This window comes from Mixophyes fleayi, chromosome 3 (genome assembly GCF_038048845.1).
Source record: "Mixophyes fleayi isolate aMixFle1 chromosome 3, aMixFle1.hap1, whole genome shotgun sequence".
NCBI classification, from domain to species: domain Eukaryota; kingdom Metazoa; phylum Chordata; class Amphibia; order Anura; family Limnodynastidae; genus Mixophyes; species Mixophyes fleayi.
In genome coordinates, this window is record NC_134404.1 from 259,179,382 (window position 1) to 259,203,306 (window position 23,925).

The 23,925-nt window shown below is 41.9% G+C and overlaps 1 pseudogene; it reads right to left on the minus strand.

The window, feature by feature from the left end:
* Positions 1–12,044, minus strand: part of LOC142143238 (centrosomal protein of 170 kDa-like) — a 59,054-nt pseudogene extending 47,010 nt beyond the window's left edge.
* Positions 12,045–23,925: the final 11,881 nt, after the last annotated feature.

Below are 23,925 nucleotides of genomic sequence, written 5' to 3' on the forward strand. Positions count from 1 at the left end.
TTTATGCTGGGAGCTACCAGGAGCTGTGTTACTCTGTGAGCTCTCAGCCCAGGAGCACTGGACACATCTAGTCCTCTTCAATTGCGTTGAATAAAGCACTATTCAGGGGTAAAAGTATCAAGGTGCGATTCTGCAAATCCAGTGATTTTCTCGGGAGAGTTGAAACTCGCTGATGTATGAAACTGAGATTTCATGTTAAATCGTCAGAGTTGTGTTTCTGTCAAAATCGCTATTTCCAAAAACAATAGAGATCAAAATCCCGACTGTCTGCCACTCTAGCTATACAAGTCTCAAATGTATGAAGCTGCGATTAAGCAAACTCTCCTGAGTTTACTGTAAAATTCGCCAGATAGAACACACTGCATCCTAGCAGCGTGTTTAGTAAACACATCACTGTTACACTGTTTTGTCTATAGAGCCGGAGGACCCGGCAGCTGTCAAATGTTTAAAAATAGATAAAAAAAAACAAAAGAAAAACCCTAGTGCTGCCCACCTACTGCTGGTTACGTGAAAATCAGGGAAAAATATTACGTGTTGTCCCCCCGATTTTCACTTAACCAGCACTTGGCAAACCAGCCTGGGTGGCACTATAGCAGGGGTACACGTGGCAGGGGTCCCCCTGCCATAATGACAAACCAACCCCAGGCTGTTCAGCGCTGGGCTGGCTTCCCTAGGGAGTGTTGTCCGCCAAAAAACGAGCGGGTTTCCCCTCTAGGGACAACCAGCCCAGTGCTGAAAGCACTAGTGCTCTTCCTACACCCTGGACGGTGGGTGTAGGGTTAGAATAGTGATATGTAAATGTAAAAAAACAAATGGATGACATTTTGTTTTGTGGAAGTCCCGGACAGCCAGGGTGCCATAAACAGTCTGGGAATGCTGATGCTTGTATAACTACAAGCACCAGCATACCCATGGCAGCCAGGGCATGCTGGCACTAGGAGAACCACAAGTGCCAACATGCCCTGATACCCACGGCTGGCTGACACATGTAGTTCCACAAAACAAAAAGTTTACAAAACCACAACTCCCTCATTCAAACCATATACATTTAATAAAAATAATAAAACTGCAATACTTCGCTGCCCGGGCTCTTCAACATCCTACATCATTACGGGCACCTTTCTGGCTATAAGATTAACGTTGCTAAATCAGAAGTCCTTCTGCTTAATATCTCCAACTGAGAAGGGCTAGCCCTCACCTCCCGCTTTAACTTACAATGGCAAAGAAAGAAAATTAAATATCTCGGAATTTTTATTACCGACTCCTACCGGGAGAGTTATCTGGGCCTTTTTGCAAAAATCAAGTCGGAACTCTTCTCCTGGCGCTCATTGATTATCTCGTGGCTGGGCAGGATTATTTTTGTCAAGATGAATCTCCTTCCAAAGCTTCTTAATTACTTTCAGACCTTTCCTGTTAGAGTTCCCCTTTCTGAACTTTCTTCTATCTAAAAATGCCTTTCTAGGTTTGTCTGGAACAGCCAGTCTCCTAGGGTCAAGCTGGCTATCCTAAAGAGCACCACTAAATGTGGTGGTAGGGGCTTCCCGGATTTTGAAGATTTACTATTGGGCTGCTCACTTGAGCCACATTGTAGCCTCCTTTGTTCCCCCGGCTGCACTGTCGTGAGTTCACATTGAATCCGCCTACCTCAAACTTCAGTTCTGTTTCTGCATATGGGGCCTTCCAAAACAGTCTAGATCGCCACCTACTGGCCGTTGCCCCACCCTGTCATTCTCAGCTACGATCTGGGAGACCTGCCTGCACCACCTCAATATCCGCCTTCATCCCCTCCTATCCTGCTTCTCTTGAGAAATCCTGCCTTCCCTCCTGGGCTCTCCTCAGCTTTCTCTGGTGCCTGGTCTACTTTTGGCGTCCGATTTGTTGGGGATCTCCTATATCAAGGTGCCTTTATATCCTGGGATGATCTACGTTCTACGTATCCAATCCTCCATCCTAAATTCTACAAATATTTTCAGCTGCGGCACTTTGTGGGCTCTCGCCCCAGGTGTGCTCCTCCCCCCACTTCCCCCATTGAAACCTTATGTCTCTCCTCACCCTTGAGCAGAGGTATGATTTCTTATATCTACCGCTTAACCCTTGATGCAATTTTGCCTGGGAGAGGGTCATCATCCAGCTGTTAGTAAAAGCGCCACAGTGTAACCTCAACCAGCTTAATTGTGTAACCGCCAAATTCTCTGTGCCAATTTATGGCCTTAAACCAGAATATTCCTCCAGTTAGAAAGGAAACTTACCAACCCACCCCCCCATATAAAGTATACTATCGATGGTACTTCACCCCCGACAAGCTCGCTAAAATGTTTCCCTCTAGCTCTCCATTATGCTGGCAGGGTTGTGGCCAGATGGGATCTTTTCTACATATATGGTAGACCTGCCCTAAAATATCCTCCTTTTGGGACAAAGTTAGGGCCCTCCTCTCCTCCCTCCTTCCGTGTTCTGTCTGGAAAAGACCTGTGGTTCTTCCACCTCTGCTATCCCCTGACTAACGATGACAGACAATCCACAAAATTAGCTTCCCACATCCTTGCTGTAGCGCAATGCTTGGTGGCCAAGTCATGGAAACAAGCTGGGCCCCCACTATCGTGGCCCTACGTTCCTATATCTGGTTTATTGCCCAGATAGAACAGATCACACACCATTTACACGATAAGGATGATAAATTCCACCAGATTTGGGCTCCCTGGTTTTACTTGTAACCCCTTAACTCCTTCATTAGTTCCCTCCCTTTAAGTGAACCCCCTTTGGTCTCCATTGGCGAGCGGCTCTTATTTTGTCTGGTCCTCGGAGTTGTCCCCCTGCCCGAGATTTTGTTAAGTACTTTCCTCTGCACTCTATTTTCTTCCTTCGGCGACGACCAGTGTCCTTCCCCTCCCCCACCCACCTCATATTCTTGAAAAATGTTATAGTTTGAGCAATTGGTGCAACAATTGTTCCTCATTTGTTTCTTCTATGACAAAGTGTTTTTGTTTTTGTGTTTTTAATCGAATGTTTGCCTTTGCATTGCTATCTACCTATGCCTGCTTTTGCAATGTACTAATTGTTGATTCCTGTTTGTATATCAGTGCTATTTTTTCAAAATATATAGTTAAAAAAAAGTGCTATTATTATCATTATCCTTTATTTGTTGGGCGTCACAAGGTTTCCGCAGCGCCGTACACAATACAAACAGTAGTACAAAACAGGGTGACAAAGTACAGAACAATAAACACAAAGTACCAATGATTCAGGAACTCCAGGAAGACATATGGAGTAAAGACAAAGCAGAAGAACCGGTATGGAGACAGGAGGGGAGGGGGCCCTGCTCATAAGAGCTTACATCCTAAGGGAGGGTGAAACAAAAACAGGCACGAAAGGGAACCAGTGAAGCAGGGGGAGAGAAGAGAGGGGCCAGGGGAGAGAGGGAGAACGAAAAGAGTAGATGAGGGTTAGGTGGCTCGTTGGTAGGCTTTAAGGAACAGGTGGGTTTTAAGTGCCCGTTTGAAGGAGCACAGGTTGGGAGAGAGATGGATGGAACGAGGGAGGTCATTCCAGTGTAGGGGGGCAGCTAGGGAGAAGTCCTGGATTCTAGAGTGGGAAGAGGTGATCAGAGTGGAGGAGAGGCGACGGTCATTGGCCGAGCGGACCGGAGCGTAGGTGGTGAGGAGGTTAGTGATATAGGGGGCAGTAGACTGGGAGAGAGCTTTTTAAGTGGTGGTGAGGAGTTTGAAAAGGATCCTGTAGGGGAAGGGGAGCCAGTGAAGGGCGTGGTAGAGAGGGGAGGTAGAGGAGGAGCGGCGTGAGAGAAAGATGAGTCGAGCAGCTGCATTGAGAACGGAGCGGAGAGGGGCAAGGTGGGAGAGGGGGAGGCCAGTGAGGAGAAGGTTGCAGTAATCGAGGCGGGAGATGATGAGAGAGTGGATGATTGTTTTGGTGGCATCTTGAGAGAGGAAGGGCCGGATGCGGGCGATGTTGCGCAGTTGGAAGCGACAGGCTTGGGCAAGGGATTGGATGTGGGGGCGAAGGAGAGAGAGGAGTCAAGAGTGACACCTAGGCATCGGAGTTGGGTGACAGAGGAGATGGTAGTGTTATTGACAATGATAGAGAGGTTGTGATGGGAGGGGAGTCTGGCGGGAGGGAAGACAATAAGTTCAGTTTTAGAGATATTGATGTTAAGAAAGCGCGAGGACATCCAGGAGGAGATGGCGGAGGCAGTGAGATACACGAGAGAGGAGAGTGGAAGAGAGATCAGGAGAAGAGATGTACAGTTGAATGTCGTCAGCATAAAGGTGATACTGAAGACCAAAGGAGGTGATAAGAGCACCGAGGGAGGAAGTGTAGAGCGAAAAGAGAAGGGGGCCGAGAACAGAGCCCTGGGGGACGCCAACCGGGAGAGGGGAGGGGGTAGAAAAGGAGCCAGACATGGAGACAGAGAAGGTGCGGTTAGCGAGGTAAGAGCAGAACCAGGCATGGACTGAGCCAGAGAAGCCGAGAGAGAGAAGAGTTTGCAGAAGGAGGGGGTGATCAACGGTATCAAAGGCCGCAGAGAGGTCAAGGAGGATGAGTATGGAGAAGTGACCCTTGGATTTGGCTAATAGGAGGTCATTGGTAACTTTAGCCAGGGCAGTTTCAGTGGAATGGTGGGGGCGGTAACCAGATTGGAGAGGGTCAAGGAGGGAATGGTCAGAGAGGTATTTGGTGAGTCGACAGCAGACTATGCACTCAAGTAATTTGGAGGCGTAGGGGAGAAGTGAGATGGGGCGATAATTGGCAAGGGAGGTGGGGTCAAGATTGGGTTTTTTGAGGATAGGAGAGATAAGAGCGTGTTTAAAGGAGGAGGGTACTACACCAGAGGAGAGTGATAGGTTGAAAAGGTGAGCAAGGTAGGAGCACGCAGTGGGAGAGAGAGAGCGAAGGAGGTTAGAGGGGATGGGATCGAGAGGACAGGTAGAGGGTGGGGAGGAGAGAATGAGGCTGCGAACTTCTTTGCCAGAAGTAGAACAGAAGGAGCACCAGAGTTGTTTGTTGGAGGGGGAGGAGGGATGGGGGCAGTTGGAGAAGGGGTGGAGGAGATGTTGAGTCTGATGGCCCCAATTTTTGAAGAGAAAAAAGTGGCGAAGTCTGCAGCGGAGAGGGAAAGTGGGACAGGAGGGGGGACAAAGGAGGGAGTTGAAGGTGGCAAAAAGGTGACGGGGATTAGAGGACTGAGAAGAAATAAGGGACTTGAAGAAGGTTTGTTTAGCAAGGGATAGAGCAGAGCAGAATGAGGAGAGGATAAATTTAAAGTGAAGGAAGTCAGCCAGGGAGCGAGATTTCCTCCAGAGGCGTTCTGCCGTGCGAGAGCACTTTTGGAGGAAGCGGGTCAGTTTAGAGAGCCAAGGTTGGGGGATGAGGCAGCGTTGGCGGATAGGAGAGGCAGGGGCAACAGCATCCAAGGCAGTAGTGAGGGATTGGTTATAGAGAGAGGCCGCTAGGTTAGGGCAGGCCAGGGAGAAAAGGGGGGAAAGGAGAGAATCAAGAGAGGAGGAGAAAGAGATGGGGTCGATCACTTCAAGGCGTGTCTGGTGAGGGTAGATTTCGGTGGGGTGGAGCAGGGGAGGAGGTGTCAAAGTAAAATTTACTGAAACTAACAGAAATACATACGAATTCACATATAATACTAATATATAGAGAACCAATGTATTATAAAGGCCTGTAGTATTACTCAGGACCTGTACTTTTAAGAAGACAAACTTTAGCTGAAAAACAAGTTATATAATATTACTAATGAGACACAGGTTTTTAGTAATTTTCCATTGTTGCACACTTCAGGAGAAAAACAGATTATATCATAGTCATATGATGATTAAGCAACCATTTCCACGGGTGTGGTAGGGCCTGTGTATACTGAGAATGGGCTAAAGAGGCAACCTAAAATGGAGGCCAGAAACTGGGGACACTGAGGCAACCTAAAATGGAGGCTAGAAACTGGGGACACTGAGGCAATCTAAGATGGAGGCCAGAAACTGGGGACACTGAGGCAGCCTAAGAAGGAGGCTGGTGCTGAGGGGCCACAGAGTCACGGATGGTGTTGAGGGGCCACAGAGTCACAGATGGTGCCGAGGGGCCACAGAGTCACGGATGGCGCTGAGGGGCCACAGAGGCACAGATGACTTTGGTGGAGCTGGCACGGGGCACCAATGGGAGAGGCAGCAAGCGGGAGAGAGGCACAAATGGGCAGAAAATGTTCGATTAAGCTGTGGCAGGCGGGGCAGATGATGATGAGGAGAAGGCCGGAGCCGCGGTCAGTAGTGAGGCGGCTAGATGCAGGGGAAGAGGCAGCAGGCTCACCATCAGTAGGAGACCACAGGAGACAGTCACGGGCGGCAATACAGGAGCAGATTAGGCGGACAAGAGGAGTCACGGGCGGCAACACAGGAGCAGATCAGGCGGACCGGAGGAGTCACGGGCGGCAACACAGGAGCAGACCAGGCGGACCGGAGGAGTCATGGGCGGCAACACAGGAGAAAATCAGGCGGACCGGAGGAGAGCAGTATCATCGGGCATGGAGGATCGTGGAAGAATTGGCCGCAGGACCGGAGACAGCTGGACAAATCCACCTCTTCATTAGCACTGCAGGAGTTAAATTAGGGGAAATATTTACCTAAAACATACCTGTTCACCGCAGCACAGAGTATATAAGTGACTGTATTGGTCTTGTGGGAAACAAAGACCTGCCCTCTCGTGCAATTATGTTGGTGAAGATAGGGCTTCCTGTGAAGGGGCATTGTCATGATGTGAGAAGGAGAATAGAGTCAGATTTAAAGTTAGAAAGTGGAAAGAGCCAAGCACCCCAAAAGCAGAGTGGTGAGGTCAGGCTCCTGATGCAGGAAGATTGTGGAGTCAAATGCACCTTTAAATGAAATAATGTTCTAACAGGTAACTTGTATACAATCTACAATGCCATACAATTGTGATTAGCATAAATTTCACATTTTCAAAGCATGTTTTACTGTAACAGATATGGTGATTTGAAAGCTCATGGAAGCATACACTGTGCAATTGCCCAACACTGTTATACAAAGTCTTAAGTGTTACTTTTTAACTATAGACATCTAGCAGTCATTTTATTTTTTATATTTGCACTACCTTTGCTTCTGGTGTGTTGATCTCTTCTGCATTTGTTTTTTCGTCAAATGACTATCCTTAAGATCGTTATCCACAGGAGACAATTCAATGTTGTGAGATGTAACTCGCTTACTGTTTGGTTGATGTCCAAGACTCCCAGAGCTTCTCAATAAAACATTTTGTGAAAATAATAAGGATGTACAAGATTCTTCAGATTTCAGTTTTAGCAACAATTTAGCATGTTGTTTGCTATGAATTACTCTGTGAGATGAGGAACCTGATTGTAGACCTAATAATAATCCTTTTGGATCAGCAGAAGCAGCTTTTACTCTCTCAATTCTTGACTGTGGAATAGGATATGGTGCTTCTGGACCTGTGGCACTAGCATTCAGAGAGAATGAATATGAGCGTCTTTTTATTGGATGATCATCATCGAAAAACTGTATTAGAAATGCAGTTTGACTTGCAGTGTCTTGCTGCCTTCCCCCAGTCTGACTATTCTGATCAAACTTTCTCTGTTCTAAATTTTTTTGTCTTGCACGATCTTGTAAGTTGTTAGTTTTGTTTATACATTTAAGAGATGCACTATTTTAATAGTCCCTTTGAGTTCCATCCTCATGTTTATTGCCTAAAATGAGACAAAAAATTAAAAAAAGGAAAGAGACTATTACAATAAATGTGCACAACATGGACATCCCTTCAAAGGCGTCTCAGCATATAATATTAAATACTTTAATACCAATTATACCAAATTATAATTTTCAACTGAGTTCAATATTTTGTTATGACTTGCTAATATTCTGGCATTTGAAAACCTTAATAAAAACCTAATACAATATGGATATCTACCCTAAAGAGAAAAATGATATATTCATATATTATGATGTTAAAACCTGCCTAATCAGCATCTTCAAGCGCTAACCACAGTGTCAGTATATACAGATTACTGCGCAGCTTTAAATTCACTAATGCATGTAAACTATTTTTAGGTCAGCTCAGATACTGTGTTGCCATTTGCACACACTCCCCAACCATTTCTGTATCACTATACTTGTCAGTTTACAGGGATGTAACTACAAATATCTTCACTATATAGCAAAATTGTGGTGGGACCCTCTATGCATCATCATAATGTCACACCCACCATGATGTCTGCTCCATCCCCAATTAAGTATTGGAGGTAAATTTATTATGGCACTTTTGTTGTTCAAATCATCATTGCTCTAGGCCTCCAGCACCCACAAAAAATAAGCCTCCAAAAAGGTGTATCTGCTAATATGTCCAAGTCTAATTGTGTCGCAATTATGTGAACATACCCTTACTATGCTTGGGTGCTGCCTTTTTGCCTCTCGAGGTATAAAGAGAAGCAAGCCAATAATAAATAGAAATTTATATACAGATGCATGTTTCCGCATTTTTATGCAAATACGGACATACCCAAAAATTGATGAAATGTTCAGTTATAGATAATATTTCCCAGAAGGCTGTTCTCCAGATTAAGTGTGACATACAGTATGTGGTCATATGTATAAGAACTACTTAACACTTGCAAAGGCTTTGCTTACCTTCTGCAAAGAATGATTAAAATTTCCCAGTTCCATTACTAATCTGTGTTAAATTTTCATATGACATTTTGTTTTTCAAGAAAGTTTGGTTTGTTTGTAGCTTATACGAGTACACTAACAAGAGTGCCTCAAAACAGACATTTCATTAAAGTTTCTTGAAATTTTAGTTTTACAACGCAACTCAAAAATGCATATATTTCTAAGCACGTTTACCATAAAATTTGCTAAGATTTATTTTTACAATGCAAAGGTCAAACATACACAGATGCATCTTGCCCTTTTTTGTGTGTGTAGTTTAACCTATTCAAAAACATCACAGACGCTAAATGACATTAATTTGTGAATACAGTTCAATAGTGAGTTAAAATGTACTACCTTGTAACCTCTTCAAGTATACTGGTACATCACTTTTAATACTTTTAGCATCATCTTCATCTGCTTCTTTCAACAAACGAGTTGGGTTATTTTGTGCCAACCTGTCAGCTACTTTACTTTCTGCAGCAATCATCTCTGTATTTAACCCAGCAAGTTCTTTATCGCTAGAGGATAGAGGCTTCTTTCCTTTTTGACGTTGGTCCATAAATTTGGTTACATGATCTTTAATGGTTACTTTACCTGGAGAACTATCATCAAATTCAATTGTAAATGAGGCATGTCCTGCACCTGATACTTGAGGACATTGTGGGTCTTATGTTGGCATTTTAAAATTTGCATTTTCTTCTACTTCAGATCTTTGTTGGAGTTCTTTGTTAGGGATCTCAAAATAACTGGACTCTCTGCAAAATGCACTCATAGCTTCTTCCTTGAATGCTTTCATTTGCTCACCAAATTTCTTGCCATATTTGCAGGAGCCTGAAAAAGAAAGCAAATGTGTATCAATTTATGACTGCTATAACCATGGACCTACTGCTACTACTAATGCACCAGTCAGTACTCATATTTAAATATTTTATACACATTTCTAATTATTTTGTTAATTTACTTAATTAGTAAAAAAATAAGTCCTTAAAAGTAAATATCAGACTTTGAAACTGCACCAATGTTTTCAAAAGGTACCAATAGCCACTAGTGGGCATACAGAAAATACCCAACGAGGAAACTGTCATACCATCTGGCCCAGAAATTATGCTAATGAAATATACAAAATGAGAGATTGCTTCAAGATACCAGTCCTCTAGTAAATGCAGCATCTTTCACAGCTTCTGTCCGCCTAGCGTCTTTGTTACCTGATGACCAATAGGAGGGGCTACGTTTAATTTGTGCGCAACTCCATATATTTGAACTTGCTCTGATCTATAGCAAATTATGGTCAGATAGCTTGATAAAGTACCTGTCAAGGTACCAACGAGGAGTGACTGGACCCTTGCGGTTCCGCTGAGATATGTAGGACTTCACCTAGAGGCACGGAGGGAAAGGTTTTCGCCAGGGCAGCTAGAAAATAAAGGGTTATATTGTATACCCATAACCTGAGAAGGACATCTTCATATTAGTATAGGATAATCGTCAGTTAGCTCCTGTTATATACATCTCTAGATCCCTATGGAGATTTAACAGCTCAGCCCCATACATTTTCTACTCTTAGAGACATTATTAGAAAATATATTCTTGTCTTCTAGATAATATACAAGTCTACTAGCTATGCATCCAGCGTTTTAATACACACTATTTCACCTTATTCACCAGCAACTTAATATTTCACTAATTTTAACCCTATATTTTTTAATATTATAATAAAAGTTATATTTTAACTAATTTTGATGTTCTACCAATCATTTCTATAATATTCATGGAAATTGGTGCACCATATTATATAACTTCTAGCTCCTTTTTTCGTGCTATTAGATAATAAAGGAATTAGATACATTTTATATTTCGCCAGCAGTGTGTGTGATGACGCGTTTTGCTAATAGCTTTATCAGAGGAAAGCCGATGGGACCATTTATACTTGAAACCACACCCTTTTATGATGCAATACTTTTTAACATGTATTGACAACCAAAGACGTCAGCCAAGATTGACAGTGCATACATATAATAGGATATAAATACCCACCCACACTTGACGGTGATTGATCCATTACATTATCTATTTTATGACAGGTAAACAATAAACCCAGAAATAAGTTACACATCAAGGAATAACAAACCGAGTCTAATAAGTCCCCTTGAACGTACAAACCCTACTTTGGAGTCTTATACAGCAGGCAAGTATGTGCGGCTATGAGGCAAACGCTTTTTTATTTTTACTACAGTAAAGTCTTATCAGACAGATAAGTATGTAAAATTAACCAGGCAATCATTTGTTCCGATAAACATATAAACAATCATTGGTCTCTGCAAAATACACAGAAACCCTTCTGCCCTCTAGTATAGGCAAATCAGATTTTATAACATAAAAGTGATGCATAGCAATTTAAGGATGAATACGAATACTGTGAAGTACAGTGCCACTACTGGACAAATATAAATCAGTGACACTATAATATACATATTTCACAATTGGGAATGGAACATTCCCAGGATACTAATTAGTCAAGAATGGAGTCAACTGATAAATATAGACGGTTCTCTATATCTTATTGAGTGAAGGGGAGTAAATTGCTGACTGCCTGATTGTAAACTTGCACTTTGGATTTGGCACAATAATAGAGCTGAGTAAGAATTATTTTGGCATCAATGATCATGATAAATAGTAGGGAAAATAAATAAATGAGATAAGAGGCACACTGAGCAAGACGCCAATGCACGTTTCGCTAGATGTGCTTTATCCAGGCTTTTTTTTTGACTGGAAAAAGCACATCTAGCGAAAGCACATTTTTTGCTTTTTATAAATTTGGGACAAATTGTGCACCGTCAAAAATCAGCAATTTTGTTCTTGTGTTTAATGTTTAGAACCTGGCAGAGTGGCAGCCCCTTGAATTATTTGAAGAGTAAAAAAGATATTAACTGAAAAGAAAAGAAGAAAATTAATTTATTAAGAATGTACAGCAATAAATAATGCAATAAATAATAGTCCCCTAATCTATACTAGTGCGACAAACATTTTTTTTTAAAATATTTTGCAGGGGCCAATGATTGTTTATATGTTTATCGGAACAAATGGTTGTCTGGTTAATTGTACATACTTATCTGTCTGGTAAGACTTTATTGTAGTAAAAATATAACAGCGCTTGCCTCATAGTCTTATACAGCGGGAGAAATACGTATTGAACACTTCAACATTTTTCTCAGTAAATCCGGAAGTGGAAAGAACATCATTTCACCATAAACAGGCCACGAGCAGGTTCCAAAGTAGGATTTGAATGTTTGAGGGGACTTATTAGAGTCGGGATGTTATTCCTCGATGTGTAACTTGTCGCTGGGTGTATTGCTTACCTGTCATATAACAGATAATGGAATGGACCAATCGCCGTCAAGGGTGGGCGGGTCTTTTTATCCTATTGGTTGTAGGCAGTGTCAATCTCGGCTGACGTCTTTTGTTGACAATACACGTTACTAAGTATTACTTTGAAAAGGGCTGTGGTTTCAAGTATAAATAACCGATTGAATGGTACCATTGGCTTGACTCTGAAAAAGCTGGCTCCTAGCGAAATATAAAATGTATCTAATTATGTATTTATCTAATAACACAACAGGGATATCTAGCAATTTGAGAGATCAGACTAGATAATTCCTTTGGTGCTCCCATATAGGTTTTGTTGGTAGGCTTATAAATGACTGAGAGATCAGTATAGGTCCTACAATTTAGAGTTAGTTTAAAGACACGTGTAATAGAAGAAAGCATGCTTGACAAGGGCACTCTGTAATAGTCATTTTTCAAATTTAAAATATACCTTTTATTAGTTAAATTTAAAATATAATATCCCCATCATAAACCTAAATATCGTTGGCAGCGAAATAATAAAAAGAAGAGAAAGTAATGAAAATAAAGATTAAAATAAAGATATAAATAAAATGGCAAGAGATGCCAAGCCTCGCTATGTTGTTTTATTTCTTATGTATTTTGAGGATATATTTCATTCATTAATGGTTCTCACATTGTGTGAATCCAAAATTAACCAGAATATCAGTGGATGAGTTCGGATTGCTGTGTAACAAGGTATGTATTCTTAGTTTTATTGATGAACCTTATTACTCCATTCTTATCATGAATGGTAACATTGATCACATACTAATATGCCCATTACGAGAGATTAGTCAATATGACTTATATCAAGTTAATTCGTACCCTAACTGGTTCTAATATAAGAATAATGTTGATTTAATGTCATTTATTCAGTGTGAACTAAGAAACTGTTTGCACTTGGATCTCAGAGACGTTATAGCCTGGGGGAGCTAAGTTTCTCTTTTGTCACTTATCCAGTGCTAGAGATTGCTGGGTAAATGCCATGACTAATTAGCACTCGGACATCGGGGGATATGAGTCCTTTTTATAGCTATTCCTTGGCTCAAAGATTTTCAATTCAGTGCATCTCTATAAAACAGAATTAGTATTCCTCTGATAATAGGATCATAGTTTGTTTCTCCATTCTTGTCATAAATGGTAATATTGTTCATATGTCTAAATGTCTATTACAAAAAAATAGTCAATAGGACTTATATCATGTTAGTTACTACAGTAACTGATCCTCCTCTAAAAATAGTATGGATTTAGTATTATTTATTCAATATGAACTGTTACTAAGTAACTATTTGCACAGCAATCTCGGAGCCACTCAGAAGGAGGAGGCACTACAGATTCAAACCGACACGAGGGGGAGACACAAAACTTAGAGAATGCAAAAAAAGGAAACAAATGGAGGGACGGGAAGGTCCCCAATTCCAACGGAGGAACTACAGAGGCTAGATGTATCAGATTCATTGCTTAAAATTATCAATCTAACTGAGAAACAATTGGATCCGATACATATAAGAGTCCTAAGTCGAGGATTATCATTTTCACCGACACAATCTTTTAACCGGTTTGAATGGGAAAAACATTTAAACTTGTTTACAAGAAAATTATTATTAAAAAAAGTTTTACTGCAGCCAGAAAAGGATAAATGATCCTCAGCTGATAAGCTTGACCAATGAGGATACCACATTGAACATGGAACTGGCATCTCTAACTGATGATGAAAGACAGGCTCTATCAATCCTAGAAGAACTTGATACCAATAGGAAAGAAGAGAATCAGATGACACAAGATATACCAAAGCAGACCAAACTAAAGAAAAAATCCACTTTTTCTCCAGACATAACAATTTGTCCACAGGTTAAGATTTATCGTGATCTGGTATCTAAGGATTTAGATAAATTACTTGGACAGGCAAGATTAAGGAATCTTAATAAAAATCTATCAAAACAAGAATTCAAAGCACTTAAAGAAATAGATGAATGGGAAGACACAGTGATAAAACCTTCTGACAAAGGCGGTAAAATTGTCTTATTACCCACATCTAAATATATGACAGAAGCATATAGACAACTAAATAACACTCAGTGTTACAAAAGGTTGATTTTCAATCCTACAGCCAACTATGTGAGGAAATACAACAACCTGATCAATAATGCTTATAGAAACAATATCATATTTAAATCAGATTACGAATTTTTAAAAGTAGAAAATCCAAAGATTCCTACCTTTTATATCCTGCCAAAAGTTCACAAATCTATAACTGATCCACCTGGCAGACCCATTATATCGGGAATTAACAGTCTGACCGAGAATGGCAGTAGATACGTTGATCAACATCTACGTAAATATGTCACAAGTTTACCATCATACACTAGGGACACATTAGATGTCCTATCTAAGATTAGTGATATTTCTGTCAATCAGGAGGTTATATTAGCGTCATATGATGTGGAATCACTTTACACAAATATCTCACATCAGCAGGGCATTAAAGCAGTCCAATACTTTTTAGATATGGACTGCAAAAATGACTTCTATGATTTTCTGATCTCTCTTTTAGAATTCATACTAACCTACAATTACTTTGTATTTGACGATAGATACTATCTACAAATTCGTGGAACAGCTATGGGCACAGCTGGTGCACCAACTTATGCTAATTTATATCTCGGCTGGTGGGAGAAGGAATTTGTCTTTAATGAACAGAACGAACTATATACTGACCATATTCAAATATGGTTCAGATATATAGATGATATACTCCTATTATGGGAAGGAGAAGAAACTTCATTTCATAAATTCACTGAACAACTAAATACTAACAACTTGAATCTCCTACTTACCTCTGATATACAACAACAAACTATTAACTTTCTTGATCTCCAAATATCTATAGACACAGAAGGAAAATTAAAAACAGATATGTATAGAAAATCTACAGCCACCAACAGCTTATTGCACTCTACTAGTGCACATTTTCCTTCAGTAATAAAGGGTGTCCCGAAAGGGGAATTCCTTCGAACAAAACGAAACTGTTCAGATATTACCACTTTCCATAAAAGATCTGGAGAATTAAGAGAAAGACTCCTACAAAGGGGATATAGCAAAAAGAATATACAAAAGACCTCTTATGAAGTAAATCAAAGAGAGAGAGAATCCTTAATATTCCCTGTGCCCAAAACTGCTCCTGAACAAAAAACAAGAATGATAGGAACATTCTGCTCTGAATGGAGAAATATCTCAAATATATTTCAAAAACATTGGCATATATTATTATTAGATGATGATCTTAAACTAAACCTGGATGACAGAATTACCATAACATGGCGGAGAGCCCGTAACCTGAGAAATCGCTTTGTTCATAGCCACTTTGTTAAGAAAAGGAAACCATTGAATCCAATAGTGGGATTCCACAAATGTGGCAGAATGAATGTGGCAGCATGAATATGTGCATAGATATTCTAAAGTTTGGAAAATCAATCAATTTGTAAATTGTAATTCAATTGGGGTCGTTTACTGTCTAACTTCTCCCTGTGGCCTGAATTATATAGGTATGACAACCAGGCCATTTAAGAGACGCTTATTGGAGCATGTTAATAATATCAAAAATGCTCCCAGCGATAGGGACAAATTTAAACCCATCACCACAGTAGCTAAACATTTTCTACTATACCATGAAAATAATCCGTATACACTCTAAGCATATGTGATGGAACAGGTATCCCTAGGAATTAGGGGTGGAAATTTACAACAAGAATTTCTGAAAAAAGAATCCAAATTAATATTTTTAATGAACAGCCTGGTGCCATATGGGTTAAATGATAAAACCAATTACATGGTTTTTATCTAGTAGGCCCTAATGGACGTAATAACACATGATCCTTCTTAATAATTAGGTTTAATCTGATTATAACAATTTCCATTCTTCACTTTTATCACTCCTTAATTGTTTATTAAGAGTTGTCACACATTTATATCATACATGGGAATGTATGTCTTAAACTTATTTTTTCACTTCAATGGGGACAAGATAGCAAAAGCTTCTTTCTTCCATTTACATATATTTTTTTATTAAAAATCACACTCCTTAACCACTGTTATTATAATTTTTCATTTTTTCTTTATTAAAAATAATTATCACAAAAATACATATATATGTATTATTACTTCAAAATAAAACACACTCACATATAAAAATGGAAAAATCTTTTTATTATATATATATATGTAAACAGTCATTTACTACTCAAAAATCCACAATTATGTTATATTTTTCGATAACAAAATATAAATAAATCATTTAGTAAATAAATTTTAGGAGGATCTATGAAGGCTGAATATATCCTTAATAAAGAGGTCCCTATTAGAATGAATAGATATTCATAAATACTACCTATACTCACTTGATGTATAGGACCCCTGACCGATCTGCTATTGTTTCTGTTTATTAAAAAAGGTTTCCTAATCTTGATTTAATGTGATTAGCTTACACATTGTAATGAATATTGGGAGAATCTAAGAAGGTTCAATATATTTATAAACATAAACAATAAGTTCTTGCACGATCGTATAGATACTTACAAATATCATTCATGTCCACCTATGAGAAAAAATACACCTATCAGCTTACTATATCTGATGGGCGGGACCCCTAATGGATTTGTTAATGCTCTTGTCTATCAAGAAGATTCTCCCGATTTCAACATAATCTTATTGGCCCATATATAAAAGAAGTGTCAGTTCCCCTCTCTCGGCTTGCCTAGTTAAAGTGAGTAGCGAAACGACGCGTCGGCGTTCGCCTCGCTATGTTACAATAAGATCTCATGTTGTCTCTATGATTTGATTTGATATGTTACAATCCAATTACTAGAGGGATAATATCGCTTTATAGAGATGCACTGAATTGAAAATCCTACTAACCGAGGGATAGCTATAAAAAGGGATTTAGTTCACCCGATGTCTGAGTGTTAATTAGCCACGATATTCACATAATTATTATTATTATTAATATTTATTTATAAGGCGCCACAAGGCGTCTGCAGCGCCGTACAGAGACAAACAAAATTACAATACAATGGGAGACAGCACAGTAAACACAGCAACTCAGTAAGCTCAATGCACAGCTAGAGAGGGCGGGGAAGGGGGAGGGAGGATCCGCAAATGACGGGGCCCAAGAAGGAGGGCGCGGAAGACAGGGAGACCCCCAGGGGGAGGAGGGAACGAGAGTGGACGTGGGGTGGAGGACCCTCGAGGAGGAGGGCTAAGTAGCTGGAGAGCAGAGTTAGAAGTGGTGGAAACAGGAGGAGAGATGGCCCTGCTCAGAGGAGCATACAATCTAAGGGGAGGGGTGGACAGACAGAGAGACGCAGGGGAGAGAGGGAGAGTAGGGGGACAGAGGCAGAAGATAAGGTAGGAAGTTAAGTGGGAGACAGAAAGGCTTTAAGAAAAAGGTGGGTTTTTAGGGCCCGTTTGAAACTGGACAGATTAGGGGAAATTCTGATGGAGGGAGGGAGCTTGTTCCAATGGAGGGGGGCAGCGCGGGCGAAGTCTTGGATACGCGCGTGGGAGGAGGTTATAAGGGGCGAAGGGAGGCGACGGTCAGAGGCAGAACGGAGAGGGCGGGATGGAGCATGAATAGAGAGGAGGGTGGAGATGTAGGGCGCAGTGGAGTTGGCGAGGGCCTTGTAGGTGAGTGTGAGGAGCTTAAAGAGGATTCTGAAGGGGAATGGGAGCCAGTGAAGGGCTAGGTAGAGGGGGGAGACAAAAGAGGAGCGGCGAGAGAGGAAAATAAGCCTAGCTGCAGCGTTAAGGACGGATCAAAGGGGATCGAGATGAGAGTGGGGGAGGCCAGTGAGGAGGAGGTTGCAGTAGTCCAGGCGGGAGATGAGCAGAGAGTGGATAAGGCATTTGGTGGCATCTTGGGAGAGGAAGGGCCGGATGCGAGCGATGTTGCGCAGCTGGAAGCGGCAGGATTTAGCAAGAGAGAGGATGTGGGGGCCAAAGGAAAGAGAGGAGTCGAGGGTGACACCAAGGCAGCGAAGTTGGGGGACAGGGGAGATAGAGGTGTTGTCGACAGTGATGGAGAGGTCAGAAGGGGATCGGGTATGAGAGGGAGGAAAAACTATGAGCTCAGTTTTGGCAAGGTTAAGTTTGAGGAATCGAGAGGACATCCAGGAGGAGATGGCAGAGATGCAGGCGGACACCCTAGAAAGGAGGGAGGGAGAGAGATCAGGAGAGGAGAGGTATATTTGAGTGTCGTCAGCGTAGAGGTGGTAGCTGAAGCCGAAGGAGCTGATGAGTTCACCCAGGGAGGAGGTGTATAGAGAGAAGAGTAAGGGTCCCAGAACAGAGCCCTGAGGGACACCGACTGGAAGGGTGGATGGGGGGGAGAGAGACCCAGAGGTGGTGACAGAGAAGGATCGGTGAGTAAGGTAAGAGGTGAACCAGGACAGGACTGGGCCGGAGAGGCCAAAAGACTGGAGGGTGTGAAGGAGGAGGGGGTGGTCAACGGTGTCAAAGGCTGCAGAGAGGTCAAGGAGAATGAGAAGGGAGAAGTGGCCCCTGTCTTTAGCAGAGAGGAGGTCATTCGTAACTTTAGCCAGGGCAGTTTCAGTGGAGTGGAGGGGGCAGAAACCAGACTGGAGAGGATCAAGGAGGGAGTATTCAGAAAGGTAGGAGGTGAGACGGCTGCAGACGAGCCTCTCGAGAATTTTGGAGGCAAAAGGGGGAAGAGATATGGGGCGATAGTTCGAGAGAGAAGTGGGGTCGAGATTAGGTTTCTTAAGAATGGGGGATACGAGGGCATGTTTGAAGGAGGAGGGGAAGGTGCCAGTGGAGAGGGAGAGATTAAAGAGGTGAGCGAGGTGGGAGCAGGTGGTGGGGGAAAGGGAGCGAAGAAGGTGGGAGGGGATGGGATCCAGGGGACAGGTAGTGGGGGGGAGGATGAAATGAGAGAGTGGACTTCCTCGCCGGTGGTGGGACGGAAGGAGTGGAGGGGAAGGTGGTTGGGGGGGAGGACAGAAGAGTGGGAGGGGTGGAAGAGAAAGTGGAGGAGGAGATTTCAAGTCGGATGGCCTCGATTTTAGAGGAGAAGAAGGAGGCGAAATCGGAGGCAGTCAGGGAGGAGGGAGGGGAGGGGGCCAGGAGAGTGCTGAAGGTGGCAAAGAGGCGGCGGGGGTTAGAGGACTGGGAAGAGATGAGGGATTTAAAGAAAGATTGTTTAGCGAGAGAGAGGGCAGAGCTGTAGGAGGAAAGGATGAATTTAAAGTGGAGGAAGTCAGCCAGGGAGCGGGATTTTCTCCAGTGACGTTCGGCGGAACGGGAGCATTTTTGGAGGAAGCGGGTAAATTTGGAGTGCCAGGGTTGGGGTTTGGAGCAGCGGGGGTGGACGGAGTGGGCAGGGGCGACCGCGTCCAGAGCGGAGGTGAGGGTGTGATTGTAGAGGGAGACCGCTTGGTTAGGGCAGGCCTGGGAGGAAAGGGGAGAAAGGAGGGTATCGAGAGAGGAGGACAGAGAGGCAGGGTCAAGAGCGTCGAGGTTGCGTATGGACAGAGTAGGTTTGGGCAGGGGGAGGGGAGCAGGAGAAGAGGAGAGAGAGAAGGAGAGGAGATGGTGGTCGGATAGAGGAAAGGGAGGGATGGAGAAGTCGGAGAGATTACATAGGTAGGATAAGACAAGATCAAGGGAGTGACTAAGGCAGTGGGTAGATGAGGAGGTCCATTGGGTGAGACCAAGCGAGGAAGAGAGGGTGAGCAGTTTGCTGGAAGCAGGGTAGGTGGGGTTGTTGATGGGGATGTTAAAGTCACCGAGAATGATCGAGGGGAGATCGGAGGAGAGGTAGTAAGGAAGCCAGCTAGCAAAGTGGTCAAGGAAGAGGGAGGTGGGGCCAGGGGGGCGGTAGATGACAGTGACGCGGAGGTGGATGGGGTAGAAGAGGCGGATGGAGTGAGCTTCAAAAGAGGAGAAGGAGAGGGAGGGTTCAGGGGGAATGACATGAAAAGTACAGGTGGAGGAGAGGAGGAGGCCAACTCCACCGCCTGGGTGGACACAAGGCCTGGCGGAGTGGGTGAAGGAGAGGCCACCATAGGAGAGGGCATCGGGGGAAGTAGTATCAGAATCGGAGAGCCAGGTTTCAGTAATGGCAAGAAGGTTAAAGGAGTTGGATAGAAAGAGGTCGTGGATAGCAGTCAGCTTGTTGCGGACGGATCTGGCATTCCAGAGGGCACAGAACAAAGGGAGAGAGGAGAGGGGGGAAATGGGGATGAGGTTAGCAAGATGAGCAGCGCGCGGGGGATGGCGGGGAGGAACGGGAGAGGTAGGGCGGGGGGAGAGTATGGGTATGGAGTGAGAGCGGGGAGGCATAGTAGGGAGAGCGAGTAACAGAACAGTGAGATAGTGGGGACACTGAAAAACAGGTAAGAACAATGGCAGGAAGACAATGAAAAGATGGAAGATAATAACGAATTAGGGCGTGGAGGGCATGGAACAACAGTACAGTGAGATAATAAGGACAATGAAAACATGTAAGAATGATAGCAGAACAGTAAGATAATAAGGACAGCGGATAACAGGTAAGAATAAGCAGGGAGACAATAGCAAGATGGAGGACAATAACCAATTAGGGCGTAGAAGGCAAGGAATAATAGAAGGAGAGGTAATAAGGACACTGGAAATAGGCAAGAATAATAACAGGTAAAAGTAGTTGCTGGTAAATATAAAATCAGGAAAAACAAGATAAAGGCATATAAATAGTAGAATAATAACAGGTAAAAAGTAGTTACTTGTAAATGTACAATCAGGGAAAACAAAATAGTGGCATATAAAATAATGATTTATATGCAGTTGATGCAGTTAAGCCAGGGATTCAGCAGGAGAAGGGTTAACTGACAAACCAGTTCTGTACACAGTAGATCAGTTGATGCAGATAAGCCAGGGATTCAGCAGGACAAGGGTTAATTGACAAGCCGAGTCGGTACACAGTAGATCAGTTGCTGCAGATAAGCCAGGGATTCAGCAGGAGAAGGGTTAATTGACAAACCGGGTCGGTACACAGCGATCAGTTGCTGCAGATAAGCCAGGGATTCAGCAGAAGGGTTAACTGACAAGCCGGGTCGGTACACAGCGATCAGTTGCTGCAGATAAGCCAGGGATTCAGCAGGAGAAGGGTTAACTGACAAGTCGCGTCGGTACACAGTAGATCAGTTGATGCAGATAAAGCAGGGATTCTGCAGGAGAAGGGTTAATTGACAAGCCGGGTCGGTACACAGTAGATCAGTTGATGCAGATAAGCCAGGGATTCAGCAGGAGAAGGGTTAATTGACAAGCCGGGTCGGTACACGGTAGATCAGTTGGTGCAGATAGGCCAGGGATTCAGCAGGAGAAGGGTTAACTGAAAAGCCGGGTCGGTACACAGTAGATCAATTGATGTAGATAAGCCAGGGATTCAGCAGGAGAAGGGTTAATTGATAAGCCGTGTCGGTACACAGTAGATCAGTTGGTGCAGATAAGCTAGGGATTCGGCAGGAGAAGGGTTAACTGACAAGTCGGGTCAGTACACAGTAGATCAGTTGATAATGCACCGGACAAGTGATACAAGAGGAAATTAACCCTCCCCAGGCTATAATGATATCCCGTTTTATAGAGATGCATTGAAATGAAAATCCTATAAGCACACTGATAGCCATAAGAGGGATCTAGATTATCTGATGTCTGAGTGTTAATTAGCCACGGCATTTACATAGTAAATTTTAGCAGCGGACAAGTGACACAAGAGGAATTTAACCTTCCCCAGGCTATAATGACCCCAAGATTGCTGTGCAAATAGTTACTTTGTAACAGTTCATATTGAATAAATAATACTAAATCCATACTATTTTTAGAGGAGGATCAGTTACTGTACTAACTAACTTGATATAAGTCTTATTGACTATTTTTTTGTAATAGACATTTAGACATATGAAGAATATTACCATTTATGACAAGAATGGAGAAACAAACTATGATCCTATTATCAGAGCGATACTAATTCTGTTTTATAGAGATGCACTGAATTGAAAATCTTTGAGCCAAGGAATAGCTATAAAAAGGACTCATATCACCCGATGTCAGAGTGCTAATTAGTCATGGCATTTACCCAGCAATCTCTAGCACCGGATAAGTGACAAAAGAGAAACTTAGCTCCCCCAGGCTATAACGTCTCTGAGATCCAAGTGCAAACAGTTTCTTAGTTCACACTGAATAAATGACATTAAATCAACATTATTGTTATAGGAGAAACAGTTACGGTACAAATTAACTTGATATAAGTCCTATTGACTAATCTCTCGTAATGGACATATTAGTATGTGATAAATGTTACGATTCATGATAAAAATGGAGTAATAAGGTTCATCAATAAAACTAAGAATACATACCTTGTTACTCAGCAATCCGAACTCATCCACTGATATTCTGGTTAAGTTTGGATTCACACAACGTGAGAACCATTAATGAATGAAATATATCCTCAAAATATATAAGAAATAGAACAACATAGCGAGGCTTGGCATCTCTTGCCATTTTACTAATATTTTTATTTTAATCTTTATTTTCATTACTTTCTCTTCTTTTTATTATGTCGCTGCCAACGATATTTAGGTTTATAATGGGAACATTATATTTTAAATTTAACTAATAAAAGGTATATTTTAAATTTGAAAAATGACTATTACAGAGAGCCCTTGTCAAGCATGCTTTCTTCTATTACACGTGTCTTTAAACTGAATATTTCACATGCAGAGGTGCACCAATCCAGCTATATGATATTCATATAAACGTGATAAGAATATCAGTCTGGATATGTAAAAAGTAAAAAATAACACTTAGTGCGGTGGTATATAACCTTTCTAATTTAGAGTTAGTGCAGTGACACTAGATTCTATCTTCTGACAGTGCCATTTGATTATATATTCCCAGTATTTCCTGGGTCACAGAAACTATATAAGGGGTAGCGTAAGCACCTTTGAAGTGCCTTATATTTGTTTGTTAAGTAGCCTATGAGGGCTAGTATTAACAATGCAGCCACCATTGATTTTACTCTGTACTAACATCACAAGTGTCCTTATGAGTATTTTAGGACTATATACTTCCTACCCTGGATAGAGGCGCAGTAATATTTTAAGTCCCTTAATAAGGAGTTATATGTTATGGGAGTTACAAAAAGTTGAGAAATTTCTAGGAGCTTTTCAACATTTACATTGTAACATTAAGAATTGATATATCAGCAGTGGCATGTTATAGCAGTGGATAATTGCTATTTTTAACATTGCACTACAACATTGGATCACAACATACATTTCATTGTTTTTAATATTTTGCTAATTAAAGATTCTTTTATCATAAGTTACTATATAGTATTTTATGCTAATAAAGAGTTATGGAATTGTATTAATAAAGTTAATCGGTATATATTGGAAGAATAAATTCCAGAGTGCCCCTATTATTAACATTTCTGGTCTCTATCTCTTGGTTGTTTAGTTATATTATATGTGTGGATACGTGATGGGTACAAATATCAGTATTATTAGTTACAAATCAGTGAAGCACTGGATGTACTGTAAACAATTATCCATAACAATAGTAGCAATATATAACAGGATTTTAAATCTGAACCATCACCCAACATGAATTGGTCATGTAGTTTAGAGGATGTCACTCATGTCTTTAAGTAGTGATGTTTGTGTCTCTTCAAACACACAGGCCAGAGTTGTCCTCATGGTTTATTGGATGAGGGGGGGGCTTTCTACGTCTATTTATTGTAGCAAATTGTATACTGGTCATGATGTATTTAATCAGGTGGAAGTAATCTGTGCTTCTCCAGTGGTGGTTA